Below are 23,412 nucleotides of genomic sequence, written 5' to 3' on the forward strand. Positions count from 1 at the left end.
TCATAAATCTTTGACTGTAGTGACACCAAGCAAAACACTTTCAACTCCAGGATTGATGATAATCAAATTTATCTCTAGTCAAGACAAGGATCTAGTTTTGAAAACAGCCTAGTCTGCTTCACCATAAAACTTGGTGACTCTTTCATTAGATTTGATAATGTTTATTCCTCTCTAGTGGTAAGAAAAAGAAAAGCTTGTATTCCTCTGTTAAAATCACTGAAGAAAGCTGGAATAAAAACTCACCTAATTTACCCTACAAAAACTAAGATTATTCTTGTCAGAAGGGGAAAAACATTTGATTTCTTAGAAGATGCAGTTTCCTTTGTCCAGAAAAATAATTCACTTAATTCTACTGATTTATGGACCTGAGTGTATCTTTAAAAAGACAGGCTACAATGAATGATTGGTCTGTTAAAGAGAGCAAAAAAGCTCAGAGAATAAAATTATATGTTAGTTATTTATATTTTAGTTGTCTTAAAATAGGCTATTTTTGAAACATCTTTTAAATGAAATCACCTAAAGGTAATCATTTTCTATTTTCATTGCATTAATTTCAGTTTACAAGTATTAGTCTCCCTGTTACTGTAATGGTGCAGTTTTTCCACTAGAGGAAGTAAAGCATATAGTAATACGCTTATTTAGCTAAGCTACTATGAATCTAAAGGGAAATACCATATTCAGACAGTTTTAATTTATTTTCTGTCCTCTCACTCTTTACTTTTCAACAATAACTTAGCAACTGAGTAACTTTAATATAGTGAGTCTGGTTTGGGGACTGGTTGACTGTTGGGAAATATATGTGTGTAGAAGGGTATGTTAAAACTCTTTACTGTTTTAATTTTTAATATTTAACACCGTATTTACATATAGTGTTACTGACAGTGGGGGATATAGTTAAAATGTGTGCACTGATGTGTTTTAATCCCCTTTTCTTTCTAGTGATGTTATTAAGGTTGTATAAGTTCCCCTTGATTATTTGATGTTAAAAATGTCATTCAGTTAAAATGTGACTTGCAGAATGTGCCCATGAGCCTTCTGTGTTTAAAAACTTTCTCTGCAGTCTATTTTCACACCAAATTACTTCAGAAGAGTTTAGAGAATGTTTCAGCTTGACTTGAGCTTCTGTGTGTCTCTGCTTCACTCTGAATCCTTCCTGAACAGTTCCTGAGTTTGAGATGAAGTGCAATATGACCTTTAACTCTTCAGAAACAGGAAGCTTACAGAACATAGAAAAAGATTGTTAAAACAGACTTTTAAATGCTCTAGCTTTTAAAATAATATTTCCCATTATTAAAGACAAGCTGTAAGTAGTGCAATTTAATATAATAGTAATGCATTAGAATACTTTATGGCTTATTTTAGTTATATACACCTGGAACATCTGTTTAATTTTTGGTGGGGGAACAAGTAAAATGATGACCAATGGGTACATATTTGATGTGGGACACATAGAAGTGTTCTCATTAAACCTCAAGCACAACACACAAATGCACAATTAATAGTTGAGTGGAAGTTAGTTGAGTGGAAATTTATGTTAAATATTTTCAACATTACTACTGAGTATCTTATTCCATCTGTAGATGGTACACTGTTTTTTTAATATAATTCTGAAGTTTTTAATCAGTATTATTCCTAGTTGAAGAATTTGTTCATACTAGGTAATGATGTAGCACCACTTTATTAGTCATAAGACTCTGATATGTGTTTTATATAGGGAATAGTGGAATAAAATAAACTGAAAAATATATAACATTTCATTAAGATAACTTATATTTCTGGATAAAATGCAGACATTAGCAGTCTGCTTTATAATTCAACCTTGTTAGATAATAAATATGAATGTAAATAACAAAAATCTATGCAGGATGTTTTCATAAGTTTCTAGTGTGTGTAAGAGATTAGATGAGAATTTGTAACCAATTATGAGGTTTTTGTAGTGAATGTGGTGGAAATGTAAATGATTTTACATAAGAAAAATGTTAATATAGGTACTGGTTCATAACATTTTTGCAAAGTGTAATACGTACAAGCAATCTGTTTGTTATACAATCTTGTATATATAGGACACGACTGTTATTCTGGTTAAATTACAGGCAAACATACCTTAAAAATAGATTATTTACACATAACACAGAGTTTCTTAATTCATATAATTCATTGGACAGCGCAGTGGTGCACCGGTAGCATTGTCGCCTCAAAGCAAGAGGTTTTCCGATTCGATTCTCAGCTAGGGTGCCTTCTGTGTGGAGTCTGCATGTCCTTCTTGTGCTCATGTGGGTTTCCTCCTATGTTACAAAAACATGCACCTGAAGCATTTCTGCCCGGGCCTCCTCTGAAAATTGGCTTAATTCCAAGTCGCACTTTCCCAGTTAACAAATGTTAAATAAATAAATATAAATGTTTCAAATATAAAGAATGGTCTGAACATATCTTCAATATGATAGTTATATAAATAAATGTTATGCATATCAATGCTAATTATTATTCATGAATAGTTATTTAAAGTTCTATTTGATAGGTCTTATTATATATTAACCTTATTGGGTAGTATTTTTGGTTTGTTTTCTAGTAATTTAATATCTTCTTAAAAAGTGTAAAATATTTATTTAGAAAATTTCAGTTTATGTACATAGAAGTAGTAGCAACAATGTGATTGGTTGTGTTATGGTGTTGTTAGTAAGCCATTTGTATGGACTTTTCATCAAGCCCGGAATACTTTATTCCATGTTGGAGGTTAAAAATGTTTTTAATTCTGAATTTTTCACATCATCCTTATTGTGTTTGTGTGTAATAAGTTGTTCTTTTGTTAGCGTAATGTTTAATGCACTAAATCATTTCATAATAGTTTATATACTCATTGTTCCAATAGATAGCAGCATGTAAATGACTTTCATTAAATATGAATGGGTTAAATAAACCTCTAAAGAGGGGTAGTTTAAAATAAGTATTTAACTCTACATAAAGCAGACATTGTTTGTTTTTTACAGGAAACTCATTTATTGACTAAAGATTTAAATAGATTGTTGTTAAAAGATTATTCAGTTATATTTGTTCTCAGTTTGGTTTAAAAAGAAGAGGTGCCATTATTCACTGGAAAAAAAATGTGAGATCTACCTAGAATAGTGAAGTCCTATTCTGACAAGAATGGTATGATGGAATTGGTGGTAATAGAAACTGATAAAAATACTATACCCCTATAAATGCCTATTGGATCCCTGAGATTGGTTCTAAAACAGTTAAGAAATACTTAGATATTATAACAGTATACTCTAAAGGAGAAATGTTGATAGCTGGTGATTTATCTGCATCCTATCAGACAAAAACACTGCAACTGTTAAACAAATCAGGCTATCTTCACTAGCAAAACATTTAAATCATTACATTAATACAATCTATATGAGAGATATATCAGACTTAAAACTAGATGGTTCTTTAAAATATACTCACTATTCTTTTATATTTGGGAGTCAAACCAATACTAATAAAGTATTGGTAAACAATGCATTATACTCCAAAATAGAGGAGGTACTACATGTTCTTTATCTGACCACAATTCACATTTAAACTAACTTTAAGGCAAAACAATTGAATTTCTTACCCAAAACTGTCAGCATATATAACTACAATAAAAGGCTTTAATGAACGGTTATTAAAAGAAATAAATGAATTTTTGGAATACAATAATGGTGAGGTCACTGATGTCATACTATGGGACACGTTAAAAGCATGAATAAATAAACCATATCAAGGTACTTGTTTATTAAGAAGGGAAAAAACTATTAAAACTACAGATCTGAAAGATACATTAAAATGGTTTAGCAAATATTATGAAGAAATTAATGAAACAAAATCAAACTTGACTAACAGCAACTTATCGGACAGTTTTTAAAAGAAAACATACACAATAAACTATCAAAAGAGCAGAAAATCAAGATTGATAGGTCTTTTTCCTTTAAGGAATTAAAAGACTAAATTAAAAATCTTAAAACTAATAAAGCACCAGGCATGGATAGGATAATGACTGAGCTATATAAACTATTACCTGATCAGATTTAAAATATTTTGTTAAATGCTTTTGAAAATATTTTCTGTCATGGAGATAGTCTCTTATTACTCCCATTTTAAAATCAGATAAGGACCCTGTTCTATGTTCTTCTTATTGACCTATATCACTTTTAAATGTAGACTATAAGATTTTTGTGTCTATATCAGGAAAAAGATTAAATCAGATGTTCATTAGGTTAGTAGATGAAGATCAGACTGGGTTTATAGTTAATAGGAAAGGTCAAGATTATATAATAAGACTATTTTCTTTGATTGATCTGGCAAACAAAAAACGAGTTATCCATAATAAGCTTAGATATGGATAAAGCTTCTGACTATGTGAATTGGTCATACTTGTTCAGAGTACTAAATGAATATAACTTTCCACTGATTTCATAAAGTTAATTAAGAAAAACTTTATAATAACTCAATTTATTTTGTCAAAATAGACTCCGTTATATCAAGCCCCTTTGATATCTTAAAAGGTACCAAACAAGGATGCCCTTCATTTTTTTTGTTATTTGCACTTATTATAGAGTTGTTTGGTAACTATATAGGATCTAACATAAACATTAAAGGTTTTAAAATAAATGAAAATGTTTCTTTTAAAATTCAACTTTTTGCTGATGACAATCTGCTCACTAGTGGTAATACTGAAATTTCGTTAGATCATATAGTTAGCTCTAAGGACTATTTTGAAAGGATTTCAGGTCTGAAATTTAATCACAATAAAACAAAAACCTTGCTTATAAACAAAGTGATAGCCACTAAGTTAAACTCCTACAAAACTTTTGCTGAGGCAATTTACAGTTAAAATACTTAGGAATTACAATTAAGACTAATAATAAAAAAATCAACTTTAGATAACTACCAAAACCTAATCGATACAATATCCAAATTAAAAGATGATTGGAATAAATTATTTTTCACATTTGATGATAGGCAGTGGTGGCTGGTGGCTTCAAATCAAAGAGGGGCTGCAGGAGACAGCTGAATGGGTGGGACCAATGGGAAGGGAAGGGGTGTGGCCAACTAGAAAGGGGCACGGCTATGCTAAAAACCACAAAAACTGGGACTTTAATTAAATACGCTGCCCTGGGTGCCAAACTGTCATTATGAGAGTCAAATCAAGACAAAATGAGGTGTAGAAGAAAAAATATTTCAGTGCATTAGCTACATGACAGTTTACTTAATATCTAGATAGAAACAAAAAGGTTGAGTCATGAAGAAACAAATTACTTTTCAAATACATTACTGGAATGCCAGCCAAAATCAACTATAAAAAACAAGCAGCACTCAACTCAAGCCACTTCTCCTTGCACTGCAGTTCTAATTATAATTTGTATTCATCTTTAAAAAGTACCAAGTAACATACTGAAAGTAGCAATCTCTGTGATAGCCCCACTTAGAAAAATGTTTCTTATCCAAAAAAGATCTGCTGCCTGACAACTATCTACTTGTTTCATGGAGAAAACATGATCAAAGGAAAAAATGAACAGCAAACAAGAAACAAGCTCAAGATAAATTGCTTAAAGGATTACTGCACAGGTTATGGACCACACATGATAGATTGGCATTCTGTTTAGTTTACGGGTAAAGCTTGCAAAAATGAATGCAAGTCTCCAACAAATGTAATGAGCTTCTGAAAATACTGTAATCCTGTCCTTTATTACAAATATTGTCATATGCATTCCAATACCCAAGGCTTATATGCTATCTAGTTATGTAAATATTCGCTGCATGGCAACAACAAAAAGGCTTTCAGTGTTGGTAATTCTTTAACAGTATGCTTATTAAAGCTTACTTGCATCTTACAATCTCAGACCTGATGGTCATTAAAGCATTGCTACTTAAACACAGAGCAACAGGTACTGCAACAACATGCATTTCCTGAATAAGAAGCAGCATAAATCAACAGTATAAAAATATGACAGAAAACCAGAACATTCTGCAAAATCAAGAACAGATGAAAAGCCACTGTAGTACTTGTGTCTACATTGGATAGGGGGATACTCTGCACACTTAACACTGCATAACTGCTCCTTGGCTTGCTTGGACACATCCAGAGTCACTACGTGGGGTAGTGGGCTACAACAAGTATGCCACAATTTGAAATGTCTCTGGCTGACAGTAATGGCTCTGACACATTTGTCATACCTCTCAACCTCGGAGCAAGAAATCTGGACAAAGCCATGAATAGAAGTGGGACAGAGGCCAAAAAAATTAGGACAATTTTTAAATATTGCACTTATAAACTTAGAAAGATAATTAGGTCTTGCATTAGTATGACTTTTCTGAAGGGTATGAAATCTGAAACTCAAATGTCACTATTTTCCAACTTCAATCTTTAATGATTTGCCACTAATTTGACAGAAAACCACAAGTTTATGAAAAATGGACCAAAAATGTGATGCAAAAATATAAAATAGCCACACAATACAGCTGGGAATCTGTCAAAAGGAAACTTTTTTAATATTAGCAATGTTAACTTGAGCAACTGACAAAATAAGAGAATCTACATGCATTTCTGAAATTAAAAGTAATCTATAACTCTGATCATTACAATTATGTATTAATTGTAAACCCTCCATGTTTTCTTCCACATTTGCCATTTTGCAGAGGGATTATTAGGGGAGAGAAACATTTTAAGCTAAAATCAGGGACAGATGATAGGTTTGGATATACCTAATTCTATAAAGCGATTTATTTGCGCATACCTCAGTGCAGGAAATTGGTGCTGGTTGCATCAAATGAATAAATAAGTACATAAATAACTGCCACATGGTGATTTATTCTCTCAGCTCACTGCTGTCAGAATACAGTGTACAACACACTGACCCCCCCCCCCCCAACTTCCAAATACATAACTTTCAACCTCTTAGGTCACAAATCAAGGAGAAAAGTAAAAATAAAATAATGCTGAACAAAGAATTAAACTAAAGGACCACTACTGTCAAAAGGGAGATCATGCCTGTTAAACTTGGTCAACTTCTTCGAAATAGTCACCAAAGCAGTGGATGAGGGGAAGATAGTATAGTCCACCTACGCTGACCTAGCGAAAGCCTTAGACACTATTCCCCACTCAGGCAAAATAGATAAACTCTCCCAGCTAGGCATCAACCCATATGTTAACAGATGGGTTGCTAACTGCCTCACTGATAGAACCCACTCAAAATAGGGGAAGCCCCCTCTAGTAGCAGACCCATAACGTGCAGCATACCCCAAGGATTGGTCTTGGAGCCTCTACTGTTTGGGATATACTTTTCTGAGGTGCAAGCCAAAACCAGTCATCTGTGGCTGACCAAGTTTGCAGATGACTGCAAGCTGGGTGCTGTCTTAAATTCCCCTTGTGATGTGAACATTCTCCAAGAGGGTCTTACCCAAACTAATGACTGGTGTCAGAAGCATGGCCTCAAACTGAATACCAAAAAAATTCATCATTATCCCCACTGGGGAAAATGGCATCAACACTAATTATCACATTAATAACAATGTACTAAACACACAATCAGTTGTGAGGGACTTGAGCACCCAGGTTGATAGCAACCTGACTTTTGACCACCGCGTTGCCTCTGTTGTATGGAAGGTTTTCTACATGTCCCACCTCATAAGTAAGGATATTTCATCTGGGAACAAGGAGGTCATAACATCCCAGCACTCCTTCATTAAGAGGCCCACTACTGAGTACAATGCCCACTTCGGCATATACCTTGCCAAGCACATGCAGCAGCTGGAGAGATCACAGAGGTTCCTGACCAGGAAAATCCAGGGTCTCAAACACCTATCCTACACAAATAGGCTAAAAGCCCTGCCCCTCTACTCAGTCTCATACAGACTGCTCAGAGGTGTCCTGTGTTTGGCATACAAGGCTGTCTCAGACCCAGCCTTGATGGAGTTGCTGCATATCCATAAGTCAAACTCCACTCACACAACCCACACACAAAGCCTCAACCTGGTCTGTGACATTAATAGAACTTGTTGGCAGGATAGATATGTGTCCTAAAGACTCCTCCCATCTGTGGAATAGACTCCCTGTCCATGTCAAGCAGAGTACCTCACTAGTTCTCTTTAAGAAGAACCTGGATGACTGGATGGGAAACAGAAAATACACTCCTGGGATCCCACCTGTGTCCCTGCTGGACAGAGCAAACAGGTGCTGACTTTGTGGGAACATGGGTGAAATTCTTGGCTATGCTTATAAGGAGCCTCTGGGCTAATAGCCTAGTATCATCCTATGAACCTATGCTGCTTTTAAATTAAAAATAATAGTTGACTTTCTGAAATTTTCTGTATTTTAATATAATTTTATTTTTTTATTTGTTTCTTATGGGGAGAAGGTCTACAGCCCAGCAGAGAGTACTCTGAGTAGCTCCTGACAAAGGGTGACAGTTTATTTTGCTCCTATGTCTTTTGACTGCTTAGTATGTTGAGCTCATGTCTAGATTCTTGTCTGCCAGCTACTCAGTCTGCCACGTTGCCCTTATTTCAGTCTACTTTACCTTCATACTGGTACCCTGACCTTGCATATTGTGTGAAAACAAAGGAAAATAATAGCCTTTGTACTTCTATATGCTTTCATATTTCCTTCTCAGGTATCCCTGCCCATCCAGTGTATTCCTCCATACTTTCCCACTCATTTGTCACAGAGCCTACTACTGTAACATTAGTGTATGTAATAACCTGTATCTCTGTCATGATAGAGTGACTGTTCTACTCTGTCTTTACATAGTTTCTAGCTTTTGCAATATTACATATTATAATTGCACCTATCTTCCATGAACCATTTAAATACCAAGTGCACCATATTCTTATGCACCTCAGGGAAGACTTATCTGCAGTACAATGCTAAAGTTAAAGCCTCATCGCAATTGGATATCAAATGCATCATGCTCTCTGGGATCATCACTGTGGCTTTCTGGGTAGCAGAACACTTAACCATTACATTACATTGCGTAGAGTTAGCCACATTTTCTAGCCTCCTCAGTCTTGCCTATTGTAAAATACAGTGCTAAAGCTTTAACAGAGTTTAAGATAATCACCTTACGATTGTCCCTTGAGCTTTCCACTAAGTAACTTTGGTCAAGAAGTATTCTAAATATTTATTATATTTATCAGATATCCTAAAAAAGTACTGCCAATGCAATGATAAGCTAGAATAATTTGTTTTAACATTATTAAAAGCTGATCTTTTACTGTAACTTCTCAACAGAGAATTTATTTAATTTAATTGATTAATAGGCAAGCTAGCTGAAATCGATGACCTCTTTTATAAGAGCAAGTCAGAAGTATAAATTAATTACGCAAGACAATTAGACACGCAGTATATAAGTAAGAACTAATAGGATTCAACCCCTGGTCTTTAATTTTTCAGTACAGCACCTTAGCCATTTTGTCACATACTTCTGCCTACTTCTTCTCTTGTTTGCTTTCCCTCTTTCTCTTTTTCCCTTTTTATTAAATCTTTGCCTTTCTTTCACTCTCTCTCTCTCTCTCTCTCTCTCTCAGTCTCTCACACATACACATGCACACGCCATTAACATGACAATTATGAACAATGACAACTTATTAGCCATGCTGTGTTCCTCTTATTCACCTGTACAGGATGTTGTTACCACTTTCAAAATCTTTGTCTTTATCTTCCTTTCTCACAAAATGCCATCTTTATTTGGTATACCTGAGTTGTGTAAATTCGTTGTGGGCATTCATATTCCGTAACACACAAGAGACAAGTACTGTGCTAGTGTGCTTAGTGCTACTGATTGTTTCTTGCTCTCTTTTTTGAGAAGAGAGCGAGAACCAATCTGTAGCAATCCAGCCGTCCACGTCATGTATGTGCCTGGGGACATGGCAATCCAAACCCACTTCTAATTTACTGTGCGGTTAAACTGCATAGACTTCTGGGCATCACACTGATGCCTTCTCTTTAATCTGGACTGCTTTTATAGTAGTCTAGATTTCTGGACATTTGCTAAAAAAAAAAAAAAAAAACCCCGGAACTCGACGAGCATGCGCAGTTTGAGTTCCGGGACTTTGCGGACTCGCTTAGGAGCACAAGTTACATGAAACATGATTCAAACCAAATATATTTAAATACATTTTTAAATTTTTTTTTTATAATGTAATGTAAAATGTCCACATCTTTTTGCTGAGAGGACTGCAGTCCTGCAGTCTGATGGCACGAGCCGCCCCTGATGATAGGCTTACATTGATCAAAATGATAATCTTACGAAAAATCTTATTCTTTAGTCAGTCATTAATTCTTTCCCCTTCTAAAAAAAGTAAAAAAAAAAAACTCTGTTTTACTAGAGTTCTTATGGTATCCCAAACAAGCAAGAATCTCTTTAGACTGGCATATCAAAAGTTGTGAAGAGGGAGGCATTGATTTCCAAATATTGACTTATTTTCTAAATCTGTAATTATTAAAGTAATACTCCAGTGGACTGACTCCTCTTATGCTTCCTGTTGGAAAACAATACATGAAAATGTACTAATAGATAATAACAAAGCTATAATAGAAACTTATACAAATAATGGACATTAATACCTTTGGGGGGTTTAAAAGACTATATATTAAATGAAAAACATAAGTTTACTCTCTACCCTTTCATAAATCAAGTTATATTAATAGTCAAGGGATTCATGAATTCAAATGATCTAATCAAAGATCTGCTAATAATATTAGTTCTTATAGCTTTCACAGATGGATGCTTAATATCTTTTAATACAAAAAAAATGTTTGACTTAAAGAACAGTAATTACATTTATTGCCATCAATTTCTGGACAGAAATGAAATACACTCAGCTGATTATCTGATTGCCAGATACAGTATGGAAAAAAGTAGTTGGTTAGATATACAAACATGTAAGGAAAATATTCAAGACAAAATTAAAATAGCATTAGACATATAAACTAAAACTTTTCCAAAAATCCTATTAATTTCTAATATAAATAATAATCCATCTAAGGGTAAGTCATACTTGTTAATCATAGATAAGATTAGTAGAATTTAATTCATTCCCCTTGAATTGTCATTCTGGAATTACTCAACAAAAATAAATAAAGAAGAATTTTCTGAGAAAAGTAAGAAAATATGCTTAAAATATGCAGGAAAATAAATGTCCTCCTCTATACTGGCAACATTATACGAGGAAATGTATACACAGAGTTTTTCTAACACCCCACAAATTTGTTGTTATATATAAATCAGAAAAAATGAAATGCTGAAGATGCAGTGAAGCCCTCAATGCAGATTGGGTTCATATGGTCATATAATGCAGCATAGTGTCATCCTTCTGAATTGATTTTAGAAACTTTTGATAAGCATTGTGGTCAGATAATTGTACTATTACAGATTCCTTAATTTTGTTCAATGGCCCAATCCCAGACATTATTCCAGTATAGCAAATACCTCTTGTTTGGTCTGTCCTAGCTATTGCTAGGAAAGTTATAACTAAAAACTGGAAATGCAAAGCTACTTTCTTTTACTAGTTCATAGGTTCATAGGTAGGTACTAGGCTATTTGCCCTTGGGCCTATATAAGCCTAGCCAAAAAGGTACCCTGGCTTTCGCTACCCAAGAAAATGATTTTCCTGTGCCCCTGTCGAGCAGAGCCACAGAAATGATCCCCGGGGTGAATATCATATTTCCCATCCTATCATCAAGATTTTTTTTGAAGAATGCTAATGAGGAGCTTTGTTTGATATAGATAGGTAGTTTGCTCCAGAGTATGGGAAGTCTCTGGGACAGGAATCTATCCATCCAGCATGTTCTGTTTATTGCGGTGACAAGGTTTAGGTCCCTAGACCATGTAGCTCAGAGGGATTGGGATTTCTTTAAGTGGAGCATGCCCAACAGCTCTGTGTTTGACATAGCTTTGTATGCTAGGCAGAGATCGCCTCTGTGTAGGCGATATGCAATGGAGTAAAGCTGGAGTCTTTTGAGATGGTCTGCATAGGGCATCTGTTTAAGGCCAGTAATCCTCTTTGTGAGGTATTTCTGTGGCCCTTCCAGTTGTTGTAGATGTCTTGTGAGGTACATACCAAAAGGGGTGCTGTACTCTATAATGGGTCTAATGAGTGATGAGTAGAGGGGAACAATGACCTCTTTTTTCCTGGATGAGAAACCTTTTGTGATGAGATGTGCCACGTAGAAATATTTCCTGACTACTGTGGTGATGTGATTATCAAAGCAGAGACTACTGTCTACTTTGGTCCCAAGGTCTCTTATCACACTTTCAGTGTTAAGTAGACTACCGCCTATGTGGTAGTTCATGGGTACAGAATTTTTACCAAAGGGGATGATAATGCACTTTTTGGCATTGAGCTTGAGGCCATGGTTTTGACACCAGGCATCTATCTCAGTGAGGCCCTTTTGTAGGATGTCCACATTGTTAGGAGTTTTGATTATGGCTCCTAGTTTGCAGTCATCTGCAAACTTCATTAGCCAAATACCTTCTGTGTTAGCCTGTACTTCAGAGAAGTAGACATGAAAAAGAGAGGGCCTAGGACTGAACCCTGTGGTACTCCACTTGTCACTGGTCTGAAGTCGGATTTGGAGTTTGCTACTTTCACTGTGTGGGTTCAGTCAGTGAGCCAGTTGGTGACCCATCTTGTGACATAGGGATTTATATCTAGTTTAGTGAGTTTATCAATAATTCCAGAGTGGGGGATGGTGTCGAAAGCCTTGGCGAGATCTAGATAGGCTGTGTGAACCACCTTACCCTCTTCCACAGTTTTGGTGACTGCTTCAAAGAAATCTATCAGGTTTAGGAGACATGATCCACCTTTTACAAACCCGAACTGGGTGGGGTCCAGAGTTTGGAGATTACCAATGTTTTTGTTTATAAGTTCCATGATGATAAGTTCCATGGCCTTGCAGACCAGGCTCTTCAGGCTAATGGGGCTGTAGTTCCTGGGGTCTGTGGTGGCTCCCCCATTGTGGAGTGGAATAACTGTCACTGTGCACCATTCAGTGGGCACAAAGCCTGAGGTGAAGCTAGGATTGAACATGGTACTTAGGTGAGATGCCAATTCGTTCTGCAGTTCATGTAGTAATGTGTGAATTTGTCTGTCTAGCCAAATCTGTTTGTAAAAATGAATTATCGACCATAAAATAAGAACTAGAAATGTGTTGCTTTCATGTTAAGACATGAATAAATGAGTCTTCGTGGGTTCTGTTCAAACAGCTTTATTACATACAAATGCATTACTACTGTTGGCTATTGACTCTAACTTAAGTAACGTATATACAATTAATGAGTAAGATCATGCATGTTCACTCCCAAGCTGCTTCTACAAAATGGCACTAAGGTTGTGCACATGTGTGGGTTATATACATGCATGCTCAGCCTCACATGCTTCTTAAAGATACAAGCACACACACTTTACACTCTGAGCTACATCCTCTTGCTTTGAGAAATAGACCATGCAATTGTTATGAAACTGTTTAGCATGCAGAAATCACAGATAATCCATAGACATGCATTATACAATATTAAACCTGTAGGTCGATACAATCAAGTCCATGTTGCTGCATATTTCACACTTGATTTAGATACTCTTCCATATCGTGTTGACAGAAAATTGGGAATTAGATTTAGCAAGTGGGACAGTTTCTGCAAAATGGTTGACTTATAGTATGTTTATATCACTTTCTGGAACAGAATCAGACTTTCTGGTCTAGAAACAGTGACTCATTCTTTGATTATACCCTGCATCGCAGATACAATGTTGTGACTGCAATGATGATGATGATTCTAGTAGAGGAAGAAGATGTTTTCAATTTCTCCTATACTCCATTCCTTTGGAATTTACCAACTAAGATTGCGACTCAGCACAAATGCCTTTTATCTGTCCTATTCGATCAAAACCTTTTGTTGTTTGGATTTGCACCATCTCTCCTTCCCTTAATGGACAAAGAATCTGCTCGATCGGTCGTAACTAGATTTCTGGATATTACGGTTCTTAAACAATTGAGCCCTGATGGTTTTAGTGTTCTTCAACTTAGGCTGCAACAAACTTGAAGAAATAGGTAGCATAGTTCTAGTTTGCCTGGAAAGTAGTCTTTCAGCATGTGAGCCAAGCATATCATCATGGGGTATGTTTCTGAGATTAAGCAAATTCAAGAACACATCTGTATTGTCATGCTTTGACCTTTCAAGTAATTGATTTGCACTCTATACTGCTCTTTCAGCTCGACCATTGGATTGAGGATACTCAGGACTACTAGTGACACGCACAAAGTCCCATTCTTTTGCAAATTTCTGAAACAACTGGCTAGTAAATTGAGTACCATTGTCAGAAAAAAGTTTGTGTGGACTACCATGAACTGAGAAATGATGTTTCAACTTAGTAATAACAGCATTTGAGGTTATGTTAGGTTAGGTTAGGTAATAGATCAACCTCAAACCAATTTGAATAAGAGTCTACCAAAACTAAGTTGTGTTGATTGCTCCAATCAAAGATATCAGTTGCTATAGTAGACCAAGGTAGTTCAAGAATTGGACTTACTTGAAGTAGTTCTCTTTGCAAATGCGATCTGGTACTATTGCATACTGAACAAGTAGAAAGAACTCTATCAATAGTTTTCAGTAATGAAGGCCAAAATATTAATTCTCATGGTCTTCTCTTAGTGGATGTGGTTCCTGGGTGACCACGATTCAAAATCTGGATGTATTCTTGTTGTAAGTAAGTGGGAACGATAATTTTAGGACCTTTGGAAATAATGCCATCTTCCATCAACAATTCATCTCTGTAAGGAAACTACACTTGCACTTCAGGTGATACACTAAATTGCTTAGACGGCCATCCATCATTAATATAGTGATTGAGCTTCTGTGAAATTGAATCAGTCTGAGTATGATCTCTTAACTCTTCAAGTCTAGTGGTGGAAAAATTATGCACTGACATCACATCAAAGTCAAAATTCTTTGCATCAGGCTGTTCTGTTGTAATTCTAGGAGATCTGGATAAGGTATCCAGATAAAGTAATTTACTTTTAATGTAGACCAATTTGAAACTGTACTTTTGCAATCTGAGCATCATTCTTTGTAATTTCACTGGAGCAGAATGCATAGGCTTTTTTAAAATAGTAACTAGAGGTTGACGATCAGTTTCAATCTGAATAGCTCAACCATAAATATAATCATGAAACTCGGAGCATGCAAATACTATTGCCAAAAGCTCTTTCTCAATTTGAGAATAGTGCATCTCAGTTTGTGTTACTGTTCTAGATGCATAGGCTACTGGTCTGCCCTCTTGAAGTACAACTGCACCTAGACCAAATTTTGAAGCATCACAGAAAAGAATAACTGGTTTGTTCACACACATCATTGTATCTTAACATAGGCGGGGTGGCAATTTTCTGCTTAAAGTCTTCAAATGCCTTTTGATGATGTTCTAATCATGACCATGTAACATTACTGTGTGTTAGCTCTCTTAAAGATGCTGTTAACTCACTGAAGTCTGGTATAAATTTGCCTAAATAATTGACCATGCCCTGGAAACAATGTAAAATTTGCACATTGTCTGGCACTGACATCTCTAGAATAGCTGCTTGCTTGGTTGGGTCTGGTCTCAAGCCTGTACTTGTAAACAAATGTCCTACATATGTAACTTCTGGAAGTCTGAATTTGCACTCCAGAGGACTGAGCTTTAAGTTCACTTGACATGCTCTGTCTAGAACTTGCTTTTGGTTTTTGTCATGCTCTGCTTCACCATTGCCTTCAACCTACAGATTGTATACTATTATGGCACATGGATAACCCAAATAAATTTGCTCCATTGCATGCTGGAAGACTTCACCTGCAGAATTTATTCCAAATGGCATCCTTAGAAATTTGTATCTGCCAAAAGGAGTACCACAAGTAGTTATAAATGAGGATTTGTGATCAAGCATCACTTGCCAAAATGAACTCTTTGCATCCAAAACAAAAAGTAGACTGGCATTCGTTATTAGAGCTGCAACTTCTTCAACTATGTGCATTGGATGATAAGGTCTTTTTAATGCTTCATTCAAATTTCTTGGATCAATGCCTATCCTAATTTCATCTGAGCCTTTTTTGTGAGCGGCTACCATGGACGACACTCTGTTGGTTCTGTGATTGGACAAATCACACCTTGCTGCACCATTTTATCCAGCTGAGCTTTAACTTTATCTTGCATTGCTATTGGAACTCTTCTTGCTGGTCTGACCTCTGGGTCTAACTTCATGGAATACACAAGTGGAAGTTTGCCTAACTTGTCATTGAAAACATGAGCATACTCTGAGAAAATGGCTTTGGAGAGATTGGAACTCTGAACTGCACTCACATGATGAACTTCTTTAACAAAAGAAAGCAGATTCATTCCTAAACTATCTTTGAGACCCAATAAAGATTGCACTGGTCTTCGGACTACATAGAATAACAAGATGTAACAGTTAGCCAAATAACATGAAAATATCACTGAACCTTCGGTTTGAATTTCTTCACCTCCATAAGCAAAAAGTCTCGCACTACTGGTTACATTGAGTTTTTCATTAGTTATCACTCTTGCAAATGTGTCTGCTGATATAACATTACACTTTGAACCAGTGTCTACTTTGAGCTCTGTGGATTTTCCATAAATCCAGACAGTGCAAAATACTTCACTTCTTGTTAATAAGTTCACTGCATCAACTCTTTCACCAAGCACTGATACATCATCTACATAGAAAGATGACTGCTTCAGATTTACTTGAACAACTTGCTTTTTTGTATGACCTTTCTTTACAACTGTGTAAGGCTTTCTTGATTTGCAAAACTTTTGGAAATGATTCCATTTTTTACACTTGTGACATTGCTGACCATATGCTAAGCACTTCTGTCTTTTAGCCTCATGATTTATTCCACAATTGCGACAGTTAATAATAAAGCTAGATTTGGATTTTGTTGATTCATGTTTGTGTTGCACTGAGCTGGCGCTAGAGCCTGCACCTTTCTTGGAACTTTCTGGAAAACTTTGTGGCTTCTTTGGAAACCCTGTAGCTGCCACATGATTAGACCTGTTCTTGTTTGCCATGTTTGGCATACTATCTACATGTACCCAGGAACCAACAGAAACCATGCTCTTGTCACTCACAAGCATACTTGTGTGTGTGTTTCTGTCACCTCATGGATTTGATAAATCTCCATGGCTTTGCTCAATGTTAAAGCACTGTCCCGAAGTAAAATCTTTCTCACAGCAGCACTGTTAATACCACATACAAGCCTGTCTTTTATCAGCTGATCTTTTAAATCACCAAACTGACACATTTTAGCTCTGTTTCTCAAGTCTGTTATATAAGCTGCAAATGTTTCCCCTGGTTTCTGATCTCTTGTGTAAAACAAATGCCTTTCTAATGTAATATTCATCTGGGGATTACACATTTCACTGAACTTGCACTTCAAACACTCGCGGTCTTCCCTTGATTCAACTTGTACATCAATATTGTGGTCTGCATCTTCTCTTTCATATACTGCTGGTGCATACACAAATGAATGCTCTCTTTCTATGGCCTCTGACCCATGACCCAGCTAGGTTTAGCAAAATGAATGCCCTTGTGCATGCATCTCTATCTGCATAAGCTGCTTGTATGAAAATATTTTACTTTTGTTCAAATATTCTCCAGTTCTCTGCAATATTCTGATCAAATACAAGTGGTAGGGGTTTTTGAAATCCGTCTGCCATATTAACACATGCCAGTGAAGGGGGTTGTGAATAAAAATAAATATATGCACATGCACATATGCCAGAATTAATGCCAGTAATTGTCCAATGCCTTTGTGCTCTGAACTTATACCTTTGTTGGGTTTTTCAGAATTATGCGAATAAACAAACTCGTAGTACTTTCAAATAATTGGACTTTGCAACATAAATTTCTCGGGCTTTTCGATACTTTACTGGACTTTGCAAAATAACTTCTCAGGCTTTTTGATGCTTTAAGAATTTTATCAGTAAAGGCAGAAATGCTAAAGTAATACACCATCATTTGCTATACTTTCAAAATTTTATCAGTGAAGGCAGAAATGCTACAGTCATTTACCATCATTTACTAAAGTTATCACTTTAAGAAACCTTTGAGAACTTTATGATGCAACTGAATAAATTATGAACACTGTAATACTCTTGTAATGTCATCTTTTGTAATAAAACACCTCTTATCAGTGTAAGAAATATGCCAAGTAACTGCACAATGTGAATAACTCGATCATCTGTTGCCTTAAACTCAATAACTTTTTGAAGTAATTGCACTTTGCGAATAACTGCATACAGCACACTGAAAAGTACCCAGAATGGCAGTCCCTTACTAGGCAACTCTTTACAGTATAAGAAGCACTCTGTAATGGTGGCACTTTGCGAATAGACACACCCAACAAAAGAAACTTTTTTGAAATAGCTATACTTTGACTAGATTACACAAAATAGTTGCACTTTGCACACAATAAACTCTTTAAAATACATGCACAATAATAAGCAAACACTGTAAGCACTTTTACACACTCTGAGATACTTCAAATAACTTTAGTCATGCACTTGATACAATACAAAGTCGTAGTTATGCCCAAATACAACACTTTGCCAAAACACATTCAGTTGCCTCGCTTTATTTTTGCTCTTAATTTTTCTTATTATATTCATTTTGCTCATTTAAGCCCTTTTTATTCCCAATATACTTTTCTTGTGCTCATTTTACTCTAAACATGCTCAACTTTGCCTTAAAAACACTCGTTTTGCTTTAAACATACTCGTTTTCTGCTTTAAACATACTCATTTTGCTTTAAACATACTCATGTTCTGCTTTACAGTTAATTGTTTCATTGAATACTTTTATCTTAAATATTTTCTTTAGTCAACAAACTTTTCGTACTTTCCACGTGTCTGATAATGCAGTTTGTGCCCTTGTAGTGCCCATTTATTGTCTTTCATATCAAGTAAACAGTTTGTGTTATTTCTCATTGCCTTTGTTTCTTTCTGGCTATGTTTGTGCACTTTTCTCTTGGTTTTACCGTCACTGTCATCTTTGCACCTCATGGCTCCCAATATTCTTCCCTCTTCGATTCCAGTTCTGACACTATTTCACTGTCATGTTAGGACACGAATAAACGAGTCTTCATGGGTTCTGTTCAAGCAGCTTTATTACATACAAACACATTACTACTGTTAACTATTGACTCTAACTTAAGTAACTTATATATAATTAATGACTAAGATCATGCAGGCTCACTCCCTAGCTGCTTCTAGAAAATGGCACTAAGGTAGTGCAAGTGTGTGGGTTATATACATGCATGTGCAGCCTCACATGCTTCTTAAAGATACAAGCACACACACTTTACACTCTGATCTACAAAATGTAACTCTCTAAATACATAGCCTGGCAGAAATGTAATGTAAATGTAATGTGCTAATGGTTTTCTGCATATAATGCTTGTTATGGACGTTTGTATATAGTTTTGTTTTATTTTGTTTCAAATTGTTAAATTATTGTTGGAATATGTAAAATCAAATAAAACCTGTTTTTAAAAAAAACAGTTAATGAGAAAAGAATAAAGAAAACATAACTAAAAGCAAGCAAGTGGAGCAGCAGATGTGTGTGTGTGTGTGTGTGTGTGTGTGTGTGTGTGTGTGTGTGTGTGTGTGTGTGTGTGTGTGTGTGTGTGTGTGTGTGCGTGTGTGTGTGTGAGAGATATCCATAATGTTGACATAAAACAATTGAAAATGAAACATCGACACAATTGCAATTTACAGAAATTAAAAGGCTACTGGAAGATGTTAAATGTTACATAAGCTTGTGGAAGAAAACTCCAGCATGCAAAATGCAGCTGTATTTGCATAACTTCTTTTAAATAACTGATCAAATGCCAGCATCCAGCATTAAGTAAAAATTGTACATGATCTTTGTTCTGACTGACCCAAAATTATGACGCCAAGTATCTCTGCTATTCCTAGTGTCAAAAATTTCAGCAAATAGTCACACTTCCCATAAAAGAAAAAAAAATATTAACCAAAGTAGATGTAACTTGCATTATCTAAGAACTCTTCCACCATCAAGAATAGAGGAGTTATTTTCCTGCCCAATGGCACTGAAGCAGAAATCCAAACATGCTGACAGAGACCTTTGTTCTAGAAAGACCCTTGATTTCTTTGTGTGCTGCATTGACTAGTTGTATGCTTTCTATATAAGGGTGAGTAGGAATGAACACCAATAGCATAGCTCAGGTAAAGTTTAAGAGTTTTGTCATGTTTCAGCACTAAATAGACAAGCAGATGCTAAGCTATCACATCTGGAAGTGTGTGTGTGTGTATGTGTCTGCATGCGCATGAGTGTGTGTGTGTTTGTGTGTGTGTGTGTGTGTGTGTGTGTGTGTGTGTGTGTGTGATGTCCTCTATAGGCCATTAAATCTTCTTCATCCTTACAGAGACTGACCATCTTGCTTATGTCAGCAGCTAAATCTAATCCTCAAATCTCTTGTTCATTTACCTCTGTTGGAGATAAGCCCCATGTTTCATAGAATGAATAGCTGGGTTCAGAAAATGTTATATCTGGTATTTACAGCTCAGTGAGAAATTAGTGGATTTGGCAGCAAGACCTGCAGGAATATTGCTATCTTCCTTGGACTACCTGAGACTTGTGAGGAAGCTAAGATTACTACTGTAACTCTATATTATTTTCAGTTACTCAGCAAACTAAATGAAAAATGTTTTAATTTCTGAGTGTGCAGACACAGCCTTTGTGCTTCTCTCATCCATACAACACTACATCAGCTCAAAGTCAAAATGCTTAGCTTTCAAGACACTGCACTTATTTTAAAGATTGTCAAGCAAAACTGAAAAAAATGCCTGGAAAGGACATGAGTTAAAGTTGCCTTGATATGCTGTTAGAATACAAAAATAAAATAAAAATGACACAATCTTTCTTCAGTTTGCCACTTTTTGAAAAAAAAAAAAATATATATATATATATATATATATATATATATATATATATATATATATATATATATATATATATACAGAGAGAGAGAGAGAGAAAGAAAGAGTGCTTCAGCAGACCTTTCTAGCCCACAGAACTATCTCTGTTTAAACTTTATTTGACTTCAAGTCTGACTAATTTTAATTTAAATGCTATATGTATATGTGTACCTTTTCATCCTGAAGGACATGTATTGGGGATGCTGCTTTAAACAATTGAATCTGGATTCTGATAGTTATTTGTTGCATTCACAGTTCTGTTCCTCTTGTCTTGTTAAATGATGCAACATATTAGTATTATAATACATGAAAAGTTCTGAAGGATTCAAAATGGTGTTGTAATTATTATATTTTTATACATTTTCCTTTTTCCTTGTGCATTTAGTCTAGTTTTTAGCATTCATTCTTGTGCTCTGGTACCTAGTTGTTCAGAAGTTTACATGTATAACTATTTAGGTTTATGTGTCTGAATTGCACATTTCCTGATTTGTTACAATGTGGTGTCATTTTAACATCGGAAATGTGATATGTATCTGCTCTATATCTATTTAGTAACACAAGCACTTTGTAATAACAGCATTGGCTGTGAAAAACTGTGACCTGATACCTTGTAATTAGAGTTCTTGTGCATGCAAACAGCTAACTCAAAGATTACCTTTGTGCTATGCTAGGGGCAGCATTACCAGCTATTTCCAGTATCTTCATAAATTTGGCCATCTTCAGATGCATTTGCTAAATGTGCCATAAGTAGCAACGACCTGTATACACTGACATTTAATAACAGCTAGTGGTTCACTCTTCACAGTCACCACACTGTTCAGGACAAACCTAACCCTTACATTGTGCACTTCTCATCTGTTTGTATTTCTATGGTCTCCCAACAAGACTCACTGCCTAGATGCTATTTTGTTCAATTAGACAGTTTTTGCACCATTTAATTCTTCAAGTAGGGCAGGTTTCAACATTCTGGTTAGGGCAGCCTACTTTGTTACACACTATTTTGATTTATGACACTATTTTTGGGCTGTCTGGATGTCAGTGTAGAGATTTATTTTCTGTTATTACTGACAGGGTGTCTGATTATTAACTCAAATCCTTTCAAGTATGCATTTTACATCCTACCATTTGTTGTCATTGCCTTGCTGATACCCACACATGGACGTCTAATCACTAATTTCTGAGTTTACAACTGATCTTTATTATACTTTAGTTTTAATTTAAATTTATATTTTTCAATAGGATTAGTTGCATGATCCAGTAAGGGCAACTTTATATAACTGATGTTTTGCAGATGCATTCAATTAGACTCATAGCTAGAATATATCAACCCATCACCCCAGCTTCTATGTTTCCTTTATGATGCTATAGACTAGTGGTGCACAACCTTTTTATGGGGAGAGCCACTATACAAATTCTTAATGCATCTGCGGGCCACCTCAAAACATAGTAAGTCATTACAAGTTAACAATAGGTACAGGTGACTGGCATTTTTACGTAAGGCAACAGTCATGAAATTGCCTGTTTTCTACATCAACTTTGCATTTAACTTTATTCTGGCTTGCAGCCACGATTTATTACAAACTCTTGCAAAAAGTTACTACTGTTTACAGACTACAAGTTATAAACCACAAATAATAGTTACTTCCGCAGTTAAAATTAGAGGTGTGAGCAACTGCAGTCATATTAGGTAAGTAAGCATGTGCTGGAAAGTTTGCATGACTGGAGTAAGGCATAACATTTTTTCACTTTTTTAAAAAATTTTTGGTTACTCTCTGGGGGCCAGGTGGTGTTGCTTCGAGGGCCAGATTTGGCCCCAGGGCCGGACATTGTGCACCACTGCTATAGACAAACTGAAAGTGTTAATTAAGCTTTCTGTAACTCACTGGTGCCAGACAGTGGCCACTTTGTTTCTATCCCCGGGATTCAGCAAACTTCCGTTGCAGGAATAGCTTATTCCTGCATGGGAATGATCATTTAAGAGCAGCATGGCAGTGTGCCATGCATAGTTATGGAGGCACGCTGCTTCTGCTCCTAAATGGACATAGTGCATGGATGAGTGTAGGGGGTGTGTCTGAGAGCAGAGCTCTCACAATATACACATGCCTGCACTTAAGAATTGCTGTTCAGCAATCAAAATGAGTGAGAACACTCATAGTACAACTCAGACCTCTCAACTGTCCCTGATTTTCAGGGATGTCCCTGATGTTGACTCAAAGTTCAACTTTGTCCCTCTGAATCCATATTAACACTGGTGCCTGTTGAACAAAAGGTGGTGAATTATACTTAATAAATAAATATGACAATTATGAAGAGCTGAGTAGTTATTTCACATCAGGAAATGTATATTAATTCTCATTTTGATTCTCTACTTCTGGTAAAATGTCTCAAGTTAATAGAACT

This window comes from Protopterus annectens, chromosome 2.part0, assembly GCF_019279795.1.
Source record: "Protopterus annectens isolate FY-2018-M chromosome 2.part0, PAN1.0, whole genome shotgun sequence".
Lineage (NCBI taxonomy): Eukaryota > Metazoa > Chordata > Ceratodontiformes > Protopteridae > Protopterus > Protopterus annectens.